Genomic DNA, 24,392 nt, shown 5'->3' with positions numbered 1-24,392 from the left:
GTGAACTGTATTGTTGAAGACTGGTGGATTCAGACTATATTGTTTGCTCAAAATTTTTTTTTCTCCCGTCACTGCGCGCAACCCCCCCCCCCCCCCAATCGCGAAGGTTTTTGTTATTGTTGTTGAATTTTCCTGCAAGGTTGCTCTTTGGACACAAAAATTATGAAGAAACTTACGAAACTACTGCTTGCTACAATGTTAGCCGCTATCTATTAATCTATGGCTCTACAGCCCTTTGAAGGGCTTTGGTCGCTTTTTCAGTGTCTTGATGTGTTACACAGACGGTAGGACTCCTTGGACGAGTGATCAGACCGTCGCAAGGCCGATATCTCCACTCAGGACAACACAAACACAGAATAAACGTACACACAGACATCAATGCCTCGAGTGGGATTCGAACCGACGTTCCCAACGTTCGAATGAGCGAAGACAGTTCATGCCTTAGACCACGGCCACTGTGATACGCAATGTTAGTCATTAGGCCTATAAAATAAAGTTCGTATGAGCGTAAACCAGCAAAAAAATCATCTTTTCTCGTCCTGCAAAACACCGTTTGAGATACTATGCTACAATGACAGTGATATTGGCTTAGGCTTCATTTAAATTTCCTTGCTGAAACGGTACCTTTGTAAACAATGATGTTTATATGTTAAATTATTGTATAATTAAATATTTTGAATCACAGTTACCACTCGTAGGCACGTCTGTATTGCTTTTCGTTTTACTGTGAGACGTAGTTCGGAGAAGCAGACAGAAATATTTTACTTAATTCGAGTTGCTTACCCACGGTGTAGTTGGCCCCAGCGGCGTCCTGCAACATGAGATAATCAAATGTTGAATTTAAAAGAGACCCCTTGTTTTAAAAAACACAGTTGTATACACTGTGAGAGTGTCAGACCAGAGAGAAATAGATCGAATGAACTTTAGTTTGTTTAACAAAGTTCTGCCAACGGAACAGATTATGTGAGTGCTTAGTTAGGAACGACGTAGAAGGAACCCGTAGTAGCACATTTTAAGGAAACGTTAGGGCACATTTTGGGGTACTGAGGAAAATCTCGAGGATTCTCAGTAGAATTTGAAAATCTGGTAGAGATTCGAACTCAGAAATTACAAAATATGAAATTAGTTGCTAATAACTACACCAGAATCTTGAGCTTAAGGTCCCAGCAGTAGTAGTATTAGTAAAAAGTAAAGGTATCCCCGTAACAGGCAGTGGAGGCCCATAGGGTTATGAGACGTTGAGGTTCCCGCATTTTCTAGACAATCGGCTCATATCGCGGTGATGTCAGCCCTACGCAACGGCCGCCCTTCACCCCCAATAACATTAGAAGAATATTCCTGGTACTCATTTCTGTTAGAGGCTCAGTCGACCCCTGGGCCATCGTGCGGCTGGAAGGATTAGGTTAATTGAAAAAAGAAATCCAATGACCTCATTGGGACTTGAACCCGCAACCTTCCGGCTTATAGCATAGTGCCTCAACCAACTACGCTACCGTGTGCCCCCAGTAGTAGTAGCAGTAGTAACAGCAGTAATATTGGTGGTAGTTGTATTGGCTAATGTTAGTAGTACGAGTAGTAGCAACTAGTGCAGCATTGAATTATGGGTGTGACAAGTGAAATGCGAAAGAAAACCGAACTTACCTGTGGCGGGATATGCAGTAACAAGGCAATGACGAGCAGAGCTGTACATGTATGCATCCTGGAATGCAACTAGTAGGGTTGTCCTGAAACAACCGTGTTTTATAGTAGCAGGCACACGTGTCTCACCCTGTCGCGCTAGTCACGGTAGCTAATTGCCTGGAATTCAGACCCACAAAAGTCATTTTATCGTATACTTCGCTCGCCGCGCCTGTGGTGATGACTCTCGGAAAATCACAAGGTGAGTTTGTTTCGCCGGAAGTCTACGTGCAGACCCGCATGTTGATTTGACATGTGTAACACATGACACTTCTATTGTTTATTATGTCGTAAAATTCTGGCGACCTGCATTCTACGTCTGTCGCTTTACGCCTCGAAGTCAGCCTGACTTGGAATAAGGCTGCGGCAATGCTGTGTGTTGTTGACTAAAAGCAGGACGAAGCTCCATCTTGTCTATTTTTCTGATGGTCAAATGTGCTACACTTATAGAATGGGAAGATTCATCAACGTGAAGATAAAGCGAGTAATTTTATTCAGTCCTATTCCAGCTGAATCCAATCCACAATTTCACATACTGGTTTTCAAATATCGATTTAATACTGTATTCTGGCCGCACCATAGCTCAAGCGGTTACTCGCTGGCTTCACACCACGGCGGGCCGGGTGTGATCCCGGGTCAGGTCAGGTGAGATTTGTGGTGGATAAAGTGACGCTGGGGCGGTTTGGTTTTCCCTACCAATCTTCATTCCACCAATTGCTGCACAATCACCGTCACCTATCATCTGGGGCTGGTACAACAGGCCAGAAGTGGCCGCAGTACAAGGGACTTAGTCCCACCCCACTAGCAATAAAAAAATCGTAGATTAGAATATATTATTATATTTTCCTGGATGGTACAGATAAGGTTATTTTTATGCTCATTCCTCGCGCTATGAAGACATGTAGGTGGTGCTTAAGTGAATTTCCACACAATTTCTTTTTCCCCTTGGCACTACAGCCCCCAGTGGGCCTAGGGCTACCTCCATGAACTTCTCCGTTCACTTCGGTTTTTCTAGATCTTAGACATTCGGTAGGACTCCTTGGGCGAGTGATCAGCTCGTCGCAAGGCCTCTACCTGTACACAAACACAGAAAACCGCACCCAAACATCCATTCCTTCAGTGGGATTCGAATCCACGATCCCGGCTTCCAAGCGAGCGAAGACAGTGCATGCCTTAGACCGCTCGGCTACCGTGACCGGCCCTTCCACACAATTACACACTCGGAATTAAAAGATGTGAGTGTTTGGCTTCGAACGCCTCTGTGATCTAGTGGTCAGAGTTCTTCGCTACAGATCCAGAGGTCCGGGTTCGATTCACGGCGCTACAAGTTTCTTCTGAGAAGTAGTGGGTCTGGAACAGGGTTCAGTCAGTCTCGTGAGGATAATTTAGGAGCTATTTCAAGAAAATAGCGGCTCCGGTCTAGAAAACCGAAATTAACGGCCGTGGGGATTCGTTGCGCTGACCACGCGACACCCTCTATATAGTAGTTGGAACTAACTTCGCCGACAAGCGGCGGTCGCTCGGTATTGTTCGCTTGCGGACGAAAATCACGGAGTATTTTAGTGTTTGGCTTCACAGTCCGGCCGACCTGCACCCAAATCAATGCTTTACATTTCTCCTGTCACAAAGTTTCTTTTAAAACTAAACCAGTTGACATTTCTAAACCGATAAACAGCCATTTTATTAATTAATTCTTCTCTGATTTTACTTTTTTTTTTGGCAAGTCAGAAATATTCATTTATTTTTTAGTATAATAGTTTCAGTGCCTCTTCAAGGGACGCACGCGCGACTAAGGAAACTACGCGCAAAGGAAAGCAGCATGGACGCCGCAAAATGAAGACAGCGTGAATGAAGCGTGGGCGTATATTCTCAAATAACGACGTACAGCCGTAACATGTAAACATATCGACGCATTGCTGCGATTTCAGACAATTAACATTGAAAAGGATGTCCTTGTAGGGTCGAAACATGTTGCAACAATAAAATAAAGAATGTGATTTTAATGACATTCTATGAATTTCAAATGTGTTTGCAAATGACATATTAAAACAAAAGTTAGTGTTGATTTATAGACCGAAGCAAATGGTCGAGTGATATTTTAATGTAACAGGATGCTGCAATATAATACTATGAAATATTTTCAGTTTGTCTTCTCCTCTGCTTCCCAAAAACATAAAAATTAGGATGTACAAAACTATAATTTTGCCTGTGGTTCTGTATGGGTGTGAAACTTGGTCTCTGACATTAAGGGAGGAACATAGACTGAGGGTGTTTGAGAACAGGGTGTTGAGGAGAATATTTGGACCGAAGAGGGATGAAGTGACAGGAGGTTAGAGAAAACTGCATAATGAGGAGCTTCATAACTTGTACTCTTCTCCAAGTATAATTAGAATGATCAAGTCAAGGAATATGCGGTGAGCAGGTCATGTAGCACGAAAGGGGGAGTCGAGGAATGCGTATAGGATATTGGTGGGAAAGCCTTAAAGAAAGAGACCACTGGGAAGACCAAGGCGTAGGTGAGTGGACAATGTTAAAATAGATCTTAGGGAGATAGGATGGGATGGTATGGAATGCATTGGTCCGGCTCAGGATAGGGACCAGTGGAGGGCTCTTGTGAACACGGTAATGAACCTTCGGGTTCCATAAAATGCTGGGAAATTCTTCAGTAGCTGCAGATTTGGCGGCTCCTCAAGACGGGCTCAGCTCTATAAGCAACTAAGTAAGCAATATTTTCAGAACTAGAAGTCTGACACGTTTTCGGAATCTCTGTATTTGTATTAAGATATTTTGCAATGTATTCCGTTTTAGCTGTATTTACGTGGCACCAGTATTTCTTTGGGATTGTACAATAATTTTTCTCACTAGCGAGTTTACATGATACAGGTTAGTCTAGAGGCAACATTCTTGACTTTTATTCCGGAATTGCTCTGTTCGGAACTCGGCCTGGACAAAGGCCCTCCTGACTGAAATATTTCGTTATTTTCCTCAGTCACTTCAGTCACATACCAGAATAGTACCTATATTAGGCCAAGACCACTTCCTTTCAAACCAATTTTCATTCCTTGTTATTCTTCTGTTTTCCTCCCGTCCGCCATTACATAATCTTGCACCTCAAAGCCTTGTCGAACAAGCTACAGAAAGGAAAGAAGCATGAAACATATTCCTAAAGACGCGTCCACATTACTCGTGCTCGTGCTCCAGCTCGCCAGGCTTCGGCGCGTGAGGATCCGTATATTTACTCGTAGTGTGTATAGGCTGTAGTCGTATTGTAATTTATTGGCTATAGTTTTTAAATTAAAATATTAATTTTTTTTTCCTTGTGTTTTGTCATATCGTCCACATTAATCGCGAGCATAGCGAGTCACACGAGCACGAGCACGAGTAATGTGGACGCGCCTTAATATACATTGAAGTCACAGTTGTGCGGGTCGGAATAATACGGTGTTTGTCACTCCCGACGTCATAAGAACCAGGTGACTGAATTGGCACTGCAAAAACATGAGGTCTCTCCAAGTTAAGAACTGTAGCCAGTGCCCATTTCTGTTACAAGCATACGTATCGAGTAGAAAGGAAATATAAGTAGTAAGACAAGGGGAGAAATATGGAGTCTGAGAAGGTTAAACGACTATAAAAAGAAGGGAAGAAGTAAAGGGGTGAGGGTCGAATGATTGAGAAGAACACGAGGGACAAGGAGGAAGAGAATAATAAAAATAAATAGTTTTCTTTAGTGTCCTGCATCTCATTTCCCTACTTTTATTATGCAGGAACCCGTAACTCCATAAACAATTCGTTTTTCGTGAGCGCTTCAGCTGAAGAGAATACGCTTTACTGTCTCTTGATTCTTACTTCAATTCTCTCCAAAGCTCTTCTTATGGAAGATTTGAGGTTTTCACGGCGGTGACTGAAGAAAGCAGTCTTCTGGGATGTGGCGCCGTGTAGATATTGTGTTAACTGACGTTTCGGAGGAACGTATCGCCCCCATCTTCAGGATAGAAGAAAAAAGAAGAAAATCCGCGAGCGAGGAACCAGCGTGAGCAGATGCTTACGGACTAATGTTCCTCCGAAACCTCGGTTAACACATTATCTACACGGCCCTCATTCCAGAAGACTGCTTTCTTCTTATGGAGTTTGCCACCCCGCATTCCTGACGTCGAGCCCATGTACAGTAAAGGGCTTCTTTTAAAGAAAGTGATTCCACTGCTTTGCGATTGAATCTGTCTTGTCAATTCAATTTTGCGGTGTACACATAGTTCCATACAGTTCGCTAGATGTCACCAGACAATATTTCATTTGTGTAAGATCAATGACGTTCTGTCTTCCTATGGTAAGTCACATTGTCTCCAACTGATGGCAGCACTTTCCACAATCGACAGTTCCGCTTTGAGAAAATTCAAATTAAGACTGTTTCCTTGTGTCAAGGAATATACACGGAAATGTAACTAAAGAAAATATATTTATGTTGTCACGTTACCGTGTTGAAGCATCATCTCAGAGCATGATTGGTTTGTAGATCATTTAAGAACAAAATGGAAACTTATTACTTACTTATGGAGCTGACCCTTCTTGAGGAGAAGCCAAATCTGCAGCTACTGAAAAATTTCCCAACATTTTATCGAACCCGAAGGTTCATTACCATTTTCACAAGAGCCCTCCGCCGGTCTCTCACCTGAGCCATTTTAATCCAGTCCATACCACCCCATCCTATTGCTCTAAGATCCATTTTAATATTGTTCACCCACCTACGCCTTGGTCTTCCCAGTGATCTCTTTTCATTCTGGCTTCCCCACCAATATCCTATACCCATTCCTCGTCTCCCTATTCGTGCTACATACCTTACTCAACACATCCTCACTAACTTTATCATTCTATTTTGAATTGTTTCATTTTGGTCCGTTACACTATCAATCACAAAGTTAATAGAAAGTCCGTCGAGTGTAACAATTTGTAGGTCACTTTTTATTATTATTTCTGCCTTACATGTTTCGGTTTGACACAACCATCATCAGAGGCACTTGCTATAATTATGGAAACACTGTCGCTGTTTTTTGTTCACAATTATGTTTGTCGTGTGGACGCTGCTACGATATGTTGACGTGTAAAAGCACAAAACATGCTAAGATAGTTGAGTACACTCTCAAGTTCTCACTTTTCATCCGAACCTATTTTTAAGTTAAAACGCTAAAATGTTAAAATGTTTGATATAAAATGCTGAACTCCTCCTTGTTAATTCATCCCGAAGATGGGAGACGTCAGCTTGAGGTTGTATGGCTTATGGTTTGATGTGTTCCTGTGTGCTGTGTGCTGTGTACTGCAGCACTACATTACGAAGTCATGCGTGTAATAAACAAACAAAGACTTCAATCCAAATTCTTGCTCTCAGTAACTAAAGTATCTAGCTATGTCTCCAACTTTACTATCCACAATGATCTGCAAATCCCATTTGTCACAGAAGAAATACACAGGCTGACAAAACTCTACCATCAAAGCATACCCGGACACAGCAACAGACTGGCTGCAGAAATTAGCAACCCGCCAAATGTAAAAAGACTGAGGAGCAGTGGTCATCTGACCTACCACAACCCGCAGATGACGAAGATTAAAACCATCACCATTCCTCTACAGGGCCTGTTAGAGTATCATCAGTGGATGACTTCTCTTTTCGAGTCACCTACAAAATTCCTGGCCTGTAGTCCGCAAGCGAACTACACCGACCCAGCGACCTCCGCTTGTCGGCGAAGTTAGTGCCAAATTTAGAGGGTGTCGCGTGGTCAGCGCAACTGATCCCCACGGCTGTTAATCTCGATTTTCTAGACCGGAGCCGCTATTTATTTGAGATAGCTCCTCAGTTACCCTCACGAGGTTGAGTGGACCCCGTTCCAAATCCACTACTTCTCAGAAAATCTGGTAGCGTCGGGAATCGAACCCGGGGCCACTGGATCTGTAGCCAGGAACTCAGACCACTAGACTACAGAGGCGGTCACTGAAGACAGATACTTAGAACAAATTTACTCCATATTATCGAACGTAGATTGTAAATATGCAATTAACTATAAAAAAACAAACACGTGTGCGCGGAAAGCCAACTGAAACGAAGCCCGGTGATATGCAGCCTGTACACATATAGCTGTAACAAACCTACGAAAGTGAAAGCATTTTAGTGCAGGGTGAATGATCTCTTTCAATCTCGCTATTTACGCGTGAGGTGAAACAAGAAAACACTAAAGAAACAAATGGAAAGACTTTTGTCGATAAGCAGCCGACATGCGACATTGCGTGCACCCCTAATGTTAGGGCACAACATAGGTTTTTTTTCAAAATGTATCAGATTCTCCCAGTCAGGATTTGATATAGGCCTTACTTGTGTTCCTATTGCTAATTTGTAACTTGGTTCTCTCGTTTCGTAGTTACGAAAAGGAAGTGCTTAAATGCAACTGCTCAACTAAAGTTCCTGCCCACCGTTCTGTTCTTGTCAAGGGATGGTGGGGCGCAAAGTGTTCTCTGTATGTATCTATGGGTGGGGGGTGAAATTGCTGGAATTCAGCCTCGTGAAGATTTCAGAGTGATCGTCTCTGTGGTCTAGCGGTCAGTGTTCCTGGCTACGGATCCAGAGTCCGGGTTCGATTCCCGGCGCTACCAGATTTTCTGAGAAGTAGTGGGTCTGGAACGGGTTCCTCTCAGCCTTGTGAGGATAATTGAGGAGCTATTTCAAGGAAATAGCGGCTACGGTCTAGAAAATCAAGCTTAACTGCTGTGGGAATCCATTGCACTGACCACGTGACACTCTCTATCCGCTAAAGTTGGCATTAACTTCGCTGATAAGCGGCGGTCGCTCGGTCGGTATAATTCGCTTGCGGACTAAAGCCACGGAGTAAAGTTTCAAGGGTTCTCACCTTTGCACATTAACTCATTCTAATCATGTTAGTATGAATCTTTAACCAGTTTTTGAAGTATAATTCACTTGCCCCTTGAAATTTTACTACTGCGGGAAATATGTGTTAGCAATTCCGGGGAAATATATGAGCGTGACACACAGTTACCCCGAGCAGATCAAGCAGTTACTTCAGTATGAGAAATGCTTTCACGACAGATTATTTTACATTGAACTGCAAGTAATTGTGGGTGTATGTATGCTTCAAACCATGTCAAATGGGTCACTTTTCACCACGGCATGGGGTGGGCTCAGAGTGCTGATGGAGGAGACAAGGTCCAGCAACAATTATAAACGACAGACCCGTCCTCTCGTCAGAGAGAGCGCCCCACATGAACAAATCCGCAACTGTCTGACAGTAATAACATTGTGGTCGTAAGCACCAGAAGGGTGCTTTATTCCAAGATAGACTGGCCGACTGAACGTCGGTCGTAACATAAGGCAATAAACAAAAACCATCTCCGTGGCTTTAGTTCGCGAGCGAACTATACCAACCGAGCGACCGCCGCTTGTCAACGAAGTTAGTGCCAACTTTTGCGGATAGACGCTGTCGCGTGGTCAGCGCAACGAACCCCACGGCCGTTAATTTCGTTTTTCTAGACCGGAGCCGCTATTTCCTTGAAATAGCTCCTCAATTATCATCGCGAGGCTGAGTGTACCCTGTTCCAGACTCACTACTTCTCCGAAAAGATCTGGTAGCGCCAGGAATCGAATCCGGACCTCTGGATCTGTATTCAGGAACGCTGACCGCTAGACCACAGAGGCGGTCAGAGTACAGTACAGCAACAGTTTATTCTCGCTAATGAAGTTTTCATATTTTTAAAAACCTGCGTGTGCGCTCGACGTAATGCAACCTATAGAATTGGGCTAAGACTCTCTTCTGTCTACTGTTGTTGTCTTTCTTTCCGTGACAGGAGAAAATGTGTTACACAGGCACCCAGTTATACGTACTTAAATGTATTAGGTGATTTGCAGTCACTTTCAGAGATCAAAATTCGCACATTTAATATTGGTATATCTGTTTATTTAAGGAGCTGGAGTAGCGTAGTCGGTACAGCGATTAGCTACGAACTGGACGACCGAGGGGTCGAAGTTCGACTCCCGGTAGGGTCTAGAATTTTCCCTTCTTCACGTCTTCCAGACCGGCTCTGTGGTTCACAAACCTCTTATCCAATGGGTACCGGATGCTGTTTTTCCGGGGGTAAAGCGGCCGGGGCGTAAAGCTGACCACTCAGCTCCAACTAGTGTCGTTGTCAAAATATGGATCTATACATCCATTCCCCATACGCCTTCATGGTGTAGTGCTTAATTACTTAAGCACAGGGACAACTTTAATATTTTTGCCTTTATATCTGTTTATTTGTCCAGTTTTATAGCATATATCGGGTCACGCTGTAGCGTAGTTGGTTGAGGCACTATGCTACAAGTCGGATGGTCACGGGATCGAATCCCGGTGATGTGGATTTTTTCAATTGACCTAATCCTTCCAGCCGCACTATGGTCCTGGGGTCGACTCAGCCTCTAACAGAAATGAGTACCAAGAATCTTCATGGGGATTAAAGGGCGCGCAGCGCGTAAGGCTGACAACCTTACCGCCATCTGTGAGACGATTATCTAGAAAATGTGGGAACCTCAACATCTCAGAACCCTATGGGCCTCCACGGCCTGTTACAGGGATAGCTTTATTTTTTTTTTTTGTGGCATGTATCATATCTAGTAGATATTAATATTGTCATTCTTTCCACGCATGACCCTAAATTTGATTAACGAAAACCTCAGCAGCAGTAACCTGCAATTAACGGAAAGCCTACAGTTTCACGTCTCAGGTTTCCAAGTGCATGTATATTCTGTTTTGGTTTTGTTGTGCCGTCTCCAACAAAGGCTGTCTGCTCGCATTGGGTCCGTCCCGTGAGGGCGAATGTGCTGCCCTCAGCCTGTCACACTGAGTTAGGTTCACTCTGTGCATAGCTGTTCACGGTAGCGATGTGTTCCTTCTGCAGGCCACTTTCAGAGTAGGAAGCCACCGGTGATGGGAATGGAAAATGACATCAAAAGGGAGAATCAAAACGGAACTAGAAAACAGGACAGTGAGAGAGGGAGAAAGAGAGAGATTTTGTAACATATACGTACTTCTTGCACTAGGCACATTCGGTGCACGGAACGATGGAAAAGTCTTTTAAGACGGGAAAGCTGCAGAAATAGGTATGGCCAACAACATGTCTTGTGCGTAGTCGGTATAGCGACTGACTACAGGCTGGACGAGCGAGGGGTCGGGGTTCGAGTCCCTGTAGTGTCTAGAATTTTCCCTTATCCACGTTGTCCAGACCAGCTCTGGGGCCCACCCAGCCTCCTATCCAGTGGGTATTGTGGACTCTTTCCCTGGGGATAAAGCGGCAGGAGTGTGAAGCTGACCACTCACCTCCAACTAGTGCCGAGGTCAAGAAAATGTGGATATATACATCCACTCCCCCATGCACCTTCATGGCGTAGTGCTTAATTAGTTAACTACAGTGCCAACTTTACCTTTATTTTACATAAGTGTATGTACGAAGCCATGTTATGTTCTGGAAGATACATGTTTATTTATTTTGTTGTGGTGGGTGGGGGGCACAGATTGATGTGTGGGATAATTTTGGACTATAAAATAAAATGAAGATTACTAATTTTAAGGTCTAAAAGTCTGTGACGATAGTACATTGCTACAAGCGTTACGTTTTTGTACATTATCCAACGTCCTGTCTATTCTCTAATTAAAAAAAATCAGCGTTTCGGACACTGGATTCTGTCTCCGTCTTCGGGTAAGACCTACTCAGGTGGGTCCAATAGACAGAGCTAGTCCTTATCTCCTACAGTTGTTTTCTTGTGTTGGTACCATAAGAAGTATTGCTTCTCTGAAGCAATTCTTTCATTGGAAACACTTCTCTGGTGCAAGGCCTCATATGAGTGGAGTTTCGATAGTTGAATATTTTCTTAGTTCTCAGATGGTTTGTGTTGTGCTTGGTTTATGAACCCCTTCTAAAACTTGCATAGCTGTCCGGAGATAGGGACAAGCTCTATATATTGGACCTAACTGAGTAGTTTTACCTGAGGACGGGGACAGAATCCAGTCTCCGAAACGTTGTTTTGAAAAATACGTGAACAGATGGTTTTTTAAAAAATAGACAGAACGATGGATAATGTCCAAAAACATAATACTTGTATTACTAATTTTGTTTGTCTCTCTGTCACAACACCTCAACTCTCAAAATCTCGTTCACATCAGCTGTGTATAACGAGTTTATTGATTTCAGTGGTATCTTGCTACATGTTTTGGTTAATGAGAAGCCATCATCAGGCAGATATGCACTAATAACATATTCTTAAACCAATGAATTGCATTCGGATGGATATATGTTTTACCCCCTCCTCCCGCTCCCACTGTGGAGCATAGAGCTGATTTCTCAGTTTCGTGATCATTTTACAGTCGGTGGGACTCCTTTGACGGAGATCAGCCCGTCGCAAGGCCTCTACCTAAACACAGGACAACACAAACACAGAATAAACACACACTTGAAATATCTATGACTTTTGTGGGATTCGAACCCACGATCCCGGCTTTCGAGCTAGCGAAGACAGTACATGGCTTAGACCTCTCGGCTACCTTGACCGGCAGTGTATAAGAATAATATATAAGAATTCAGTTCGTGCCTCACAGGAAACAGATCCGAACCCACGATCCCGGCTTCCGAGCGAGCGAAGACAGTGCATGCCTTAGACCGCTCGGCTACCGTGACCGGCCATATATATATGTTACAGTATTAGAATTATTACTAATGCATCAGATTTTCAACATTTCTTCAAAATTAAAGCCATTAATGTTCATACATCCATTCAACCAGAATAGGACTTTATGTTAATTGATGTTTGCAGATGTTCATACAATAACATAAAATATAAATAATATAAATTGCAATGTTTAAGATTACTGTCTTCTCGGGTATGACCCCATATAGTCTGGTAGATATTTGCCGCTGCCTCCGTATTCAGAGATACCTACGACGTAATCCCCAAACTTACAACCGCGAGAATTCAATATATTAAGCGCAATGCTTATTAATGGGGCACGAGGTAGCGTAGTTGGCTTAGGCACTAAGCTACAAGCCGGAAGATCACGGCTTCGATTCCCGATGAGGTCACTGGATTTTTCAATTGACCTAATCCTTCCAGCCGCACTATAGCCCTGGGGTCGACTCAGCCTCTAACAGAAATGAGTACGAGGAATCTTCCTAGTGGGTAAAGGGTGACGGCGCGTAAGGCTGACAACCTTACCACCATCTATGAACCGTTTGCCTTAAGAATATTTGGGAGCCTCAACGTCTCACAACCCTATGGGCCTTCACGGGCTGTTACAGGGATAGCTTTACCTTATTTTATTCATTAACACTTCTCAGAATTCATTTTTACGACTCTTCTGTGTGTAGCCCACTTAAAGTAACTGTCGATGCTGACAAATTGTGATCAAATCTGCTCACACAGTAATACACATTACTAGGAACTGACTGTACAAATCTGCATTAGTAGGAACCCAAACACCGACCTTTATCAACATTAATTTTCCCAGAAGGCTGTTGCTATTGTTGGCCTGCGCCTGCAAGATGACGAACGAACATCTTCGAGAACTGTGTATATTTTTACGCTTCGGTGCATCAAAATCTGTTGCTGAATTGCGACTGAAAATATTAGCAAGAATATTTCGACAATATGGGTCATTTTCAGGTAAAATATAATATACAGTTCATTTGTAAGGGTTGTATATAAATTTATAATTTCATGTTCTCAGAATGGTTTATGAATTGTGGCCAAAAAATATTATCTATTTCAAGTTTCATCGATTAGGGATTGTTTAGAATGAATACGCACACAATTAACAGAAAGAGTGCAAATCATTGTTAAAGTTTTTCTTCTATCGCCCCTTCTGTGCAGTAAAATATAAAGCATTTAACGTACATTATACGTTTCCCATACAAATACCATTTCAATGCCATGAATGTTGTGCACTGCAGTGTTTTATATGGTCACTTCAGTGATACTGATGTATCTTGTATCCTTCCGGAGCTGATGTGAATGTCCTGTTTTTCATTTTATTCCACATTTATAAACTAACCTTGGCACAGTGGTCGCGCAGTGTAAGTCATGAACTGTTTTCGCTCGCTCGTAGGCTGGGATCGTGGGTTCGAATCCAACTCAGATGCATAGATGTCTGTGTGTTAGTTTATTCTGCGTTCGTCTTGTCTGTATGTAGCGGCCTTGCAACTGGCTAATCCCCCGTCCAGGGAGTCCTACCGTCTGTGTAAAAATGATTACGAAACTGAAGAAGAGGCCGGGACCCAACAAAGGGCTGGAGAACAATTGATTAATTAATGAATGAAAATTAACCTTGAGGATTTCCTATTGTCTTCTCTGTCAGAGAAATATCTCGTATCTGCTGGTAGGGATTTCCATGTTTAGGCCTAGCACTTGTGACCTTTCCTAAAATTTTTGAACACACGTTAAATAGTGGATCATAGAGGACAATAGGAGGTGTACTGTTAAACATAACTGGACTGGAATTTAATGTAGCTCAAGTAGGTATATAGCACTGCTAGGCCCTGAAGAAGGAAATGTTCTTTTGTTGTGAAACCAAATCGTATGAGAATACAATATTGTTACGTGTTTCAGTGACTAAGACGCGGTTTAGACTGGTGAATCGGTTTATTGGATCTTCACTTGTCGTAACTACAATTAGTTCTTACACTCTCAAGATTACTGTAACTGTAGCACATGTAACGTCACACACCAAGCCTTCTAATTCTTCTTCTGGCCACATTGCTGTTCCCTTGGAACTTCGGAGCTCAAGTGAAGTCAGTTCCCATTCCCGTATTCTCTCATATCCTCTCGGCACGGACCACGCACAGAAATGACAGCTCTATTGTTGCGTAGCGCAGACCACACAGGAAACAAGTCACGTGATAACTATCTCACCAGTCCATTGGCGCACTGACTGTTGCCTAGCAACGAACTATGAACATTCGTCCTATTGTTACGTGACTTTAATCGAGAAGGTGTTTATCGCGCCGTTGCCTAGCTATACACGTTACAATATTAAAACATATCTAAGGAAAGGTAACGAATATGCGAAATAACCTGTACTGGCTCACTCCATATTGCAATGGCGGCTACCTACTATCAATACAGAATTTCTTTAGCATCCGAATATTTCAGGATTTCTATCAGAAGTTTCCGTATGAGAAAGTTGCTATCCCATATATTGTAAATAGCATAATTATTTCATATTATTTTCCTAAATGAATGTGGTTCCCTAAAGCTCTAAATGGTGTTCCTTAATTCACGCTGCAATTGTGCACTTCATAGATTTCCTGCATCTGTTTTCCCATGTCGATGAATTGATGTCGGCAGCTTCAATGCGAGATATCTTTCGATTCTCGAAGGAAATCGATTTCGATTTATTGACGGAAGTGACACATCCATAAAATCTCGTATCAAATGACCAAACATCATAATTATAGCCTAGGATGTGACACAGGTATAGGTTGAACGAAATTAAACTCTTTTCAGTTAGTCTGATTTTTGCTCAGTGTTTTAGAAAAAAAAAACATCAGTTACAGCTATCGATTTAGGTAGACACCTGCTGCCATCTGACTCACTCTTCAGCATCTACCTGTTTATAACCATTTCCACATCACTAACCATCTCAGTTTTAAGTCTTTAAAGTTCTATGTTGATTATACAGGGGGGTCCAAAAAAATATACTCACTCTTTGATAGCCAATATCTTTGGAACAAAATGACATGTAGTTATAATTCTTGCGCGGTAGCGTAGTGTAATGATTTCTCAACAGATGGGGAAAGTCACATGAGTCACGTGAGTGTCGTGCCGCGTCCGCGCTGAAAGTTCTTTGAGCAACGCAAGGCTGTATTGAAGTGGTACTGGAAGTACAAAAACATTAAAGAGGTACAACGACAATGGCAGAACGAGTTTGTAACTCAGCCACCAACACGTCGAACAATTGCCCGTATTCGGGATAAATTTGAAGCCGACGGCACTGTTCATGATGTGCATAAGCAAAGATCTGGGCGACCACGGATAGTAACAAGTCCAGCTGGTCAGGTGTATCTCGATATGCTTCAGACATCGATTTTCCCTGCAATTCGAGAGCTGTTTGGAGATGAGAGTTTTTACCTACAAGATGGTGCTCCACCTCACTACTATCGAGATGTCAGGGCGTACTTGGATGACACTCTACCTGAACGATGGATAGGTCGAAGAGGTGCTACTGAGTGCTATTTAATACCCACCACGGTCTCCGGATCTAACATCTCTCGACTTCTACCTATGGGAAACCTTGAAGGATGAAGTTTATCGACAAATGCTAGCTACACTGAACGCGCTACGAGAAACCATCGAAGCGTCGTGTGCAGCCATCACACCGGACACTCTGACAGCCCTAGTTCGCACAGCGTATCGGCGGCATCGACGCTGTTTAGCCGCTGATGGTGGTCACTTCGAACTCATACAATAACTTTATCTCTCTCCGCGCAAGAATTGTAACTACATGTCATTTTGTTCCAAAGATATTGACTATCAAAGAGTGAGTACATTATTTTGGACCACTCTGTAGTCCTCTTCTACTCTGAGAGATTTTTTTTTTCATAGCTCTGTAAGGTGGCCCACACCACGAATGAATTGATTCTTGCACAACTTGGGGACGAACTCACACTACAGTCTTTTCAAACATCTGTTTCGTTGGAGCTAAATCAAATTTTCTAAGGAGAGAAGTTTCTAGGGGATGCTGGTAAATTTCATAATACACCCAGCACCAGCAACAAAAGCAGCAGCAGCAGAAGCAACAACAACGTCTCCCCCCCTGCAACCCCTTCAGGTTGCCAACAGTCCGTTATGGCGTAGAGAGCATTACAACGGAAGTACCGCTTTCGAAGTTCAGACCCACGTATTGGCATGCAGTTCACACCATTAACCTAGAAGCTAGGAGCTCTTCTTGAGGATCTCATATTCAACCTCGAAACCTATATTTTCTTAAGGTCAAGCTGTCCCTATAACAGGCCGTGAAGGCCCATAGGGTTGTGAGACCTCGAGGCTTCCACATTTTCTAGACAGTCGGCCCATAGATAGCGGTAAGGTTGTCAGCCTTACGCCCCGGTAGCCCCTTGCCTCCAGAAGATTTCTGATACTCATTTCTGCTAGGGGCTGAGTTGACCCCAGGGCCATAGTGCGGCTGGAAGATTTAGGTCAATTGAAAATATCCACCTCATCGGGACGCGAACCGCGACCTTCCGGCTTGTATCATAGTGCCTCAACTAACTACGCTATCGCATGAACTATATATGCTATAAAACCAGGTAAATAAATAAATATATATATATATATGTAAAGGTAAGAAAAGTAAGGTTGTCCCCGTGCTTAACTAATTAAACACTACAGCATCAAGACGTAAGCTACTGAATATCGTTGTTCACACTAAAATACGCTTGCCTGAGAACGAAACTTTCTTTGCATTCCACGTTTCTTTCCTTTTGCGCCGTCCACATTTGTATCCCCTTTGTATCTTTGTTCTCACTAACTGGGCGTACGTCCCTTGTGTCTGTTATTTATAACTGCGATTTTGTTGGAACTGAAATAAACGATTTCTTTCTTTCTTTATTTATTTCTCTACCGTAATAAGATGTGGCACATGGTAGCGTTGTTGGTTGAGGCACTACGCTACAAGCCGGAAGGTCGCGGGTTCGAGTCCCGATGAGGTGAATTTTTCAATTTATTTAATCCTTCCAACATCACTATGGCCCTGGGGTCGACTCAGCCTCTAACAGAAAGAGTGCCAGGAATCTTCCTGGGGGTAAATGGCGGCTGGCGCGTAAGGCTGACAACCTTACCGCCATCTGTGAGCCGATTGTCTAGATAATGTGGAAGCCTCGATGTCTCAGAACCCAGTGAACCTACACGGCCTGTTACCTTTATTTTTTATGTACCGAAGCCTAACATGTGCGGATGAGAGAGAGAGATGTACATAACCAAGATGTTTCCAGTTTCGTTAACTTTTGTATCTGGTCTTATCTCTGCAGTTTTCAGTTGTAATAGCACGCGATATTTGCCTTCTACGTAGCTCCCAGATTGGCATTAAGCTGTATTTTTGTGACACTTTTCGTATTTTGTTATTATTATTATTATTGTTTTTGCGTATTTTTATATTTATTGAAGGAACGGCCAATTCAGGCATTTATAAACTGCAATATCGACCGCGGTTCACCTAACCCCCAGTTCTCCATAGCGCCTAGGTCTTACTAAGCGCGATCTTACCAACCATAACCTTATCATTTGCGAAGCGACTGTTGTAGTCTAAAATGGATTGTAACACATTAAATAAAATTTGCATCTAAATGGAAAAGACTAGCTTTTTCTTTGGAAAACTTTAAACAGTCTGAAGTGTTTTATCTTCTGGTATTTAACACCGTATAATTCGTTGAAACCAGAAGATAGAACTCTTCATAATCACCTCTGTGATAACCTCAGATCAGACAAATCTCCATAAAGTTCCCACATGTAATTATGTCAGTAGATCCAAATGCTTCCCTTCCGTTGTTAGCCGTTATTTCTTGACTGAGGATTAATAACTTCAGGTCGTACTAACACAATCTGCTTGGCAGTATCGATTGTCGACTTGGAAACACGATAACAAAGGCGTAATTTCCTTTCTACTTATCTGAGTTTCATGCTAATCTCTCTAGCGCACAGAAGTTTCACCTTGCTGTTATTCTGTGCCTCTGTGGTCTAGTGGTCAGAGTTCCTGGCTACAGATCCAAAGGTCCACGGTTCGATTCCCGGCGCTACAAGATTTTCTGATTAATAGTGGGTCTGGAACGGGGTCCACTAAACCTCGTGAGGATAATTGAGGAGATATTTCAAGGAAATAGCGGTTCCGGTCTAGAAAACCGACATTAACCGCCGTGGGGATTCGTTGCGCTGACCACGCGATACCCTCTATCCGCAAAAGTTGGCATTAACATCGCCCCAAAGTGGCGGTCGCTCGGTCGGTATAGTTCGCTTGCTGACTACAGGCAACGGAGTTAGTTATTGAAAGTCCTTTGTAATGCATTTTATTCCTCTGGATCAAGTGAACTAATCTTTAAATTCGAAGCGTTGTCACGTCTGTTGATCAGTGTTCTATAACTTCCTCGTCTCCTAGCATTTGAAACGATGTTAGTCGTGGTAGATCTTAATTAAATCCAATGTAACGTAATTGTCATTGGAATTTATAGAGGGCGTACATAAACTTTGATTCATTTATTCATCGACAAATTTGTATGCACCGTCTTTTAAATGATACTATTTTCATCCAAAATTTATTGTCAGGGCTTTCGACTGCTGATGATATACGTCTGAACAGGTTGTCCGGAATTCAATTTTGTAAAATGTTACTAACGCCACGCAGACTGCTGCAATATCGACAATTATCTCATGCACATAAGCGCAAAAAAATATATGCACACTTCAGTATATAAAACATCTGCTTAAATAATTTATTGGTATACATTCGGTGAAATTTTGAAGAGGCCTTATGCTACAAGCTGGAAGCTCGCTGTTTCGAATCCCGACGAGGTGGATTTTTTTCAGTTTACCTAATCCTTCAAGCTGCACTATGGCCCTTGTTTCGACTCAACCTCTAAAAAAAATGAGTACCTGGAATCTTCCTGGGGGATAAAGGAAGGCCGGCTCGTAAGGCTCACAACCTCACCGCCATCTGTGAGCCAGTTTTCTAAAAATAAAAAAAAATAAAAAAAAAAAAAAACACAACCTCACAACCCTGTGGGCCTTCACGGCCTGTTATAGGGATATCTTTACGTTTTTACCTCTTTTACGACTTGTGAGTGTTCAATAAATTCAATTACGAATCCAAACCCCTCGTATAGTCACACTTCATACACGTGACAATATTCATGCATCAGCTTTGTCATGAATCGTCCACTTACAGATCGTAACTACAAGTAACCATAACGCTGTCGCTAATTCATGCACTCTAAAATTCACTACAGCACGCACTGAGTCTTCTCAGTCTGCTGTAGCTTCATCAGTTGTCGCCTGGTAACGGCTTCCAACGTCTTAGCTTCCTCAGCTTCAGTGTTCACGCCCTTACTGGCCGGCAACTCTCTCACGACTAAACATTAGACTTGTTCTGCTTCTAGCATCTAAACACGGATCGCACCTTCACCAACTCTTCCGTTTTTACGTGCGTATCTGTTGCGGCCATTACCTAGAAACGGCTGTTGTATGGCTGCTTATTTCGCGTTTCGTTGCCTAGCAACCGACCTACATGCCACGCTATGAATTGATTCATATACTTCACCAAATATATTTAATTTAGTGAAATGAAAAGAAATTGGTGTTGATATGTAGTTCGGATACGACAAAGTGCATATGCATAAGATTAGAAATCAGTCACTTGAATGACCGAGAAATAGAAGGAAAGATGTCAGAGAAAATCCTGGAAAAAAATTTCATCGGTGTGAGGCGAACGGTACTGGCTCAAAGCTGTGTCTGATTTCGAAATTTTGTGTTAGCGGTGATGAATATTCGGGCCCTTTTATCACNACCATGGGCCTCAAGAGCCAGAGATATACATTGCAAATATCCCAGGTGTGAGGAACATGATAAGATAAAGTTGAATGAAAATAAACTATCCCGCGGACCCCTTTTGAGTTACTCGCGGACCCCCGGGGGTCAGCGGACCACAGGTTGGAAACCACTGTCCTAAGCCATTTAATAATACTACTCGTAGTTCCGGTCACTGAAATAAAAATTTTATGGAGCCCCCTTAATCACATAATAGTCTTGGGTTACGTGGATGTTGCTCCGGGAAGGCACCTAGGATCACGTTGCAAAGTCGGCATGATCCCACGGTCATCCATGCGAGCAAGCTACATGTTTCGGACGTAATGGATATGGGCAACTTCGAGATATATCGATTATACATTCAGTTGTCTAGTAAAATGCTGATTTCCTGTATTCGAGATCCCTTGATACTTATAAAGGACATATTTTTCACGTAAACCAGTAGTCTAATGACTTAAATTCGTGAAATTTCTATAGATACAGATGGTTTACTCAGCCTTTTGGGTTTGAAAACAGCTAACTAACTAACTAACTAACTACACGGAGCTGAGCCCTTCTCAACGAACCGCCAGTTGTGCAGCTACTCAAGAATTTGACAGCATTTTATGGAACCCGAAGATCCGTTTTAATATTATCCTCCACCTACGTCTTCATCTTCCTAATCGCCCCCTTTCGTGCTACATGCCCTACCCATCTGATCCTCCTTGACTTGATCATTCTAATTATACTTGGAGAAGAGTACAGGTTATGAAGCTCCTCATTATGCAGTTTTCTCCAACCTCCTGTCACATCATCTCTCTTCGGTCTAAATATTCTCCTCAACACCCTGTTCTCAAACACCCTCAGTCTATATTCTTCCCTTAGGAGTATAAGATTGGCAGGGCATGTAGCACGAATAAGGGAGAACAAGAATGGATATAAGATATTGGTGGGAAAGCCAGAAGGAAAGAGACCACTATGAAGACCAAGACAGAGGTGGGTGGAAAATATTAAAATGGATCTTAGAGAGATAGGGTGGAACGGTATGGATTAGATTGATCTGGCTCTGGATAGGGACCAGTTGAGGGCTCTTGTGAACACGGTAATGAACCTTCGGGTTCCATAAAATGCTGGAAAATTCTTGAGTAGCTGCACAATTGGCGACTTCTGAAGAAGGACTCAGCTCCATAAGTGATGATGATGATGATTATGATTATGAAATGGCGAGATTTTTCCTTCAAATATTGCTACTTGGAACAGAGGACTCGCCTTATGTTTAGGTCCTTAGAATAAATATGAAGTTTGTCATGAGAAGTTCTAATTGCTAATTCCAACGATATTTGTAGAAATAAGTATAATTGTGTTTATGATGTTAGATTCTGAACTCGTTATTTCGTAGTTGTATAGCTTTTAATTCGTTTTTCTTGCAAATTCAAGAACTAGGTGACAGCAATTTTATAAAAAATTGGCTCTTTTTACTGGAAAAATAAGGGGACACTTTGTATTTGGGATCAGTTTTTATTAGGGCTTGCTCGGCATATATTAATACAGTTACATATTTTAGTACAAAGACACTACAACACTTCTTCTAATACAAGTGTTTCGATTGGTTCCTGGACCATAAACATGAAATGAGAAATGAGGAATTACGGTTGACTGATAGAGTAAATATACAGCTTATATAGCAAATCAGGGGGCACGCGGTAGTGTAGTTGGTTGAGACAGCATACTACAAGCCGGAAGGTCGCGTGTTCGAGTCCCAATAAGGTGGATTTTCAATTTACCTAATCCTTCCAGCCGCACTATTACCCTGGTGTCGACTCAGCCTAACAGAAATGAGTACCAGGAATCTTCCTGGGAGGTAAAGAGCGGCCGGCGCATAAGGATGACAACCTCACCACCATCTGTGAGCCGATTGTCTAGAGAAAATGTGGGAGACTCGACAGCTCACAACCCTATGGGCCTTCACGGCCTGTTACAGGGATAGTGTTTTTTTTATGTATAAACATTATCAGTGAATAAAACATAATATATTTGATTAATTTTGACAGTATTTTCAAGCCATTTCCATTAAAAAATGCCTCCTGTTTTATATCCCAACCGCAGTGCTTATGACGATGTTGCAACTGTATATTTTAACAGTGAAAAGAGCCAGTCTAGAAACCATTACTATTAAGCCACCGTGAAAAATATGTCAGGAGGATGAGTTATGTATCCTGTTACGCATGCGCACTGCATTTTTTAGTAAATTCTTACGCTTCTCCGCGGCTGTGATTTTAGTATAGGCCAGCTTTCCTAACTGTATAAGGAAATCTGGATTTACACTGTCATCATCCACGTTACCGTGTGTCTGTCGCCCCTAGGGTGTTTCTTGTTGGTCGCATTTTCTAGTAAACAGTTGCGAGCGTCGCAACTGAGAGAAACTTTGAGGTTATGTCGGGCAGATGAAATTGAGTGGGAATATGCACAAACAGGATATGTACACGAAGGCACAGTACTGATACGCTCCACGGAGATGAGTCCTTGGAAGCCAGGAGCTACTCAGCCAATCAGAATATTGAATTAATTTTAGGGAACCAAAAAATTCATTAACTCTTTCACAGGAGAGCACCATAACATCCTATTCTGGAACAGACGAATCCAGTCTGTATCACCCCATCCTATTTCTCTAAGATCCATCCTAATATTATCCTCCCACTACTTCTAGATCTTCCTAGTGGCGTATTTACATTTGGCTTTCTCACTCATGCTTGCTACATGCTCTTCCCATCTGATCTTTCTTGACTTCATCATTCGAATTACATTTGGCGAAGGGTACAATTTAGGAAGCTCCCCATTATGCAGTTTTCTACAACATATTATTTCTCATGTTTACCAAGAACATTCTACGAGTAGTTGGGCAACCCTTAAACTCATTTATACCTCTATATGACTAATTTTCTTGTTCTTTCTGTATGTTGTAAGCTAATTTTGTTTTTCGGTATTCACTCTATTTATTCCTCAAATATTTGCTAGCTGCACGTTTTGGGTTGTTCACATTACCCCATTTATTTAGTTCGGGTTTTGTGAGAGTTATAATTTCTCTTCTTTCCTTAGTTCTGATGGTTCTGAAATATGCTGCTTAAATCTGTAATCTCCTAGAATCTCTTTGGCTGAAATTTTGTCATCTCCTTTAATTGTTTCTAAACTTCCCTGTACGTGGTCAATAAATTTATTCACCAATCTATCCATTACCGAGCTGTCTAAGGCATGTACTGTCTTCGCTCGCTTGGAAACCGGGATCGTGGGTTCGAATCCCACTCAAGACATGGATGTTTAGTTTGTGTTTATGCGTTTTTCTGTGTTTGTGTACAGGTAGAGGCCTTGCGACGAACTGATCACCCGCCCAAGGATTCCTACCGAATGTGTAAGATCGAGAAAAACCGAAGTGAACGGAGGAGTCCGTGGAGGTAGAACTAGGCCCACTGGGGCTGTAGTGCCAAGGGGGAAAAAAAATCTATCCGTTAAACTTACATTCTTCTAAGAAGCTGGGAAAGACCACAAGCACTGGATTTCAGCGCTGGAACATTTCTGTTCTGTTCGCGGACCACAACTGTTGCATCGGATCATGGTTTGGGAACCACAGCTCTCGACTAATTCTGTCGGTGTTAATGAAAGGTGAGGAGGGTCATCTGCTTGTAATTTACACGGTTGAAAGCCTTGTTAGTGTCCAACCCTCTATTCGAAAATCGCTGTTCGATACTAATCGATACACTACTGTCCTGTGAGAATCGGGAGCACACAAAACAGCTTCGTGCCTTTGATTAGTCACGTGACCCCATCGTCTGTCTTTATCTCTCTGTTCCCCTCTACCTCTCACTCTGATGGTTCCAACACTTCGCCTCCTCCACAATCCCATTATTGTCAGACAAATGAATAGCGCCTCTTGTAGTTACTCAGTGCAGTACTGACACAAAAACACATGAATGTTGTTTTGTTTTACGAATTTCGATTCTCTGTAATCAATTATCAGTTGCCGGATACATATTAATTACAGATGAAAAGCGATATAAGGTAACAGGATATACGAGGGGGTACCCAAAAGAAACCGAACTTATTTTTTTTAACTTATTTATTCAAATTTTAAGCACAAACCTTCAATCCCCTT

At 42.4% G+C, this 24,392-nt stretch overlaps 1 long non-coding RNA gene across 1 annotated transcript in view; it reads right to left on the bottom strand.

Annotated features, from left to right (window-relative positions):
- LOC111872663 overlaps positions 1 to 1,796 on the bottom strand; it is a 3,834-nt gene extending 2,038 nt beyond the window's left edge. Inside the window, exons 1-2 of the long non-coding RNA XR_002844279.2 lie at positions 1,642 to 1,796; positions 784 to 811 (exon numbers count right to left, since the gene is read on the bottom strand). This is a non-coding gene — a long non-coding RNA (uncharacterized LOC111872663). The remainder of the gene's footprint in view (positions 1 to 783; positions 812 to 1,641) is intronic.
- Between the last annotated feature and the right edge of the window lie 22,596 nt (positions 1,797 to 24,392).

Source organism: Cryptotermes secundus, unplaced genomic scaffold (genome assembly GCF_002891405.2).
Source record: "Cryptotermes secundus unplaced genomic scaffold, Csec_1.0 scaffold112, whole genome shotgun sequence".
Classification (NCBI taxonomy): Eukaryota; Metazoa; Arthropoda; class Insecta; order Blattodea; family Kalotermitidae; genus Cryptotermes; species Cryptotermes secundus.
Note: the sequence above shows the minus strand (reverse complement) of the source record. Positions and strands in the feature narration are given on the sequence as shown.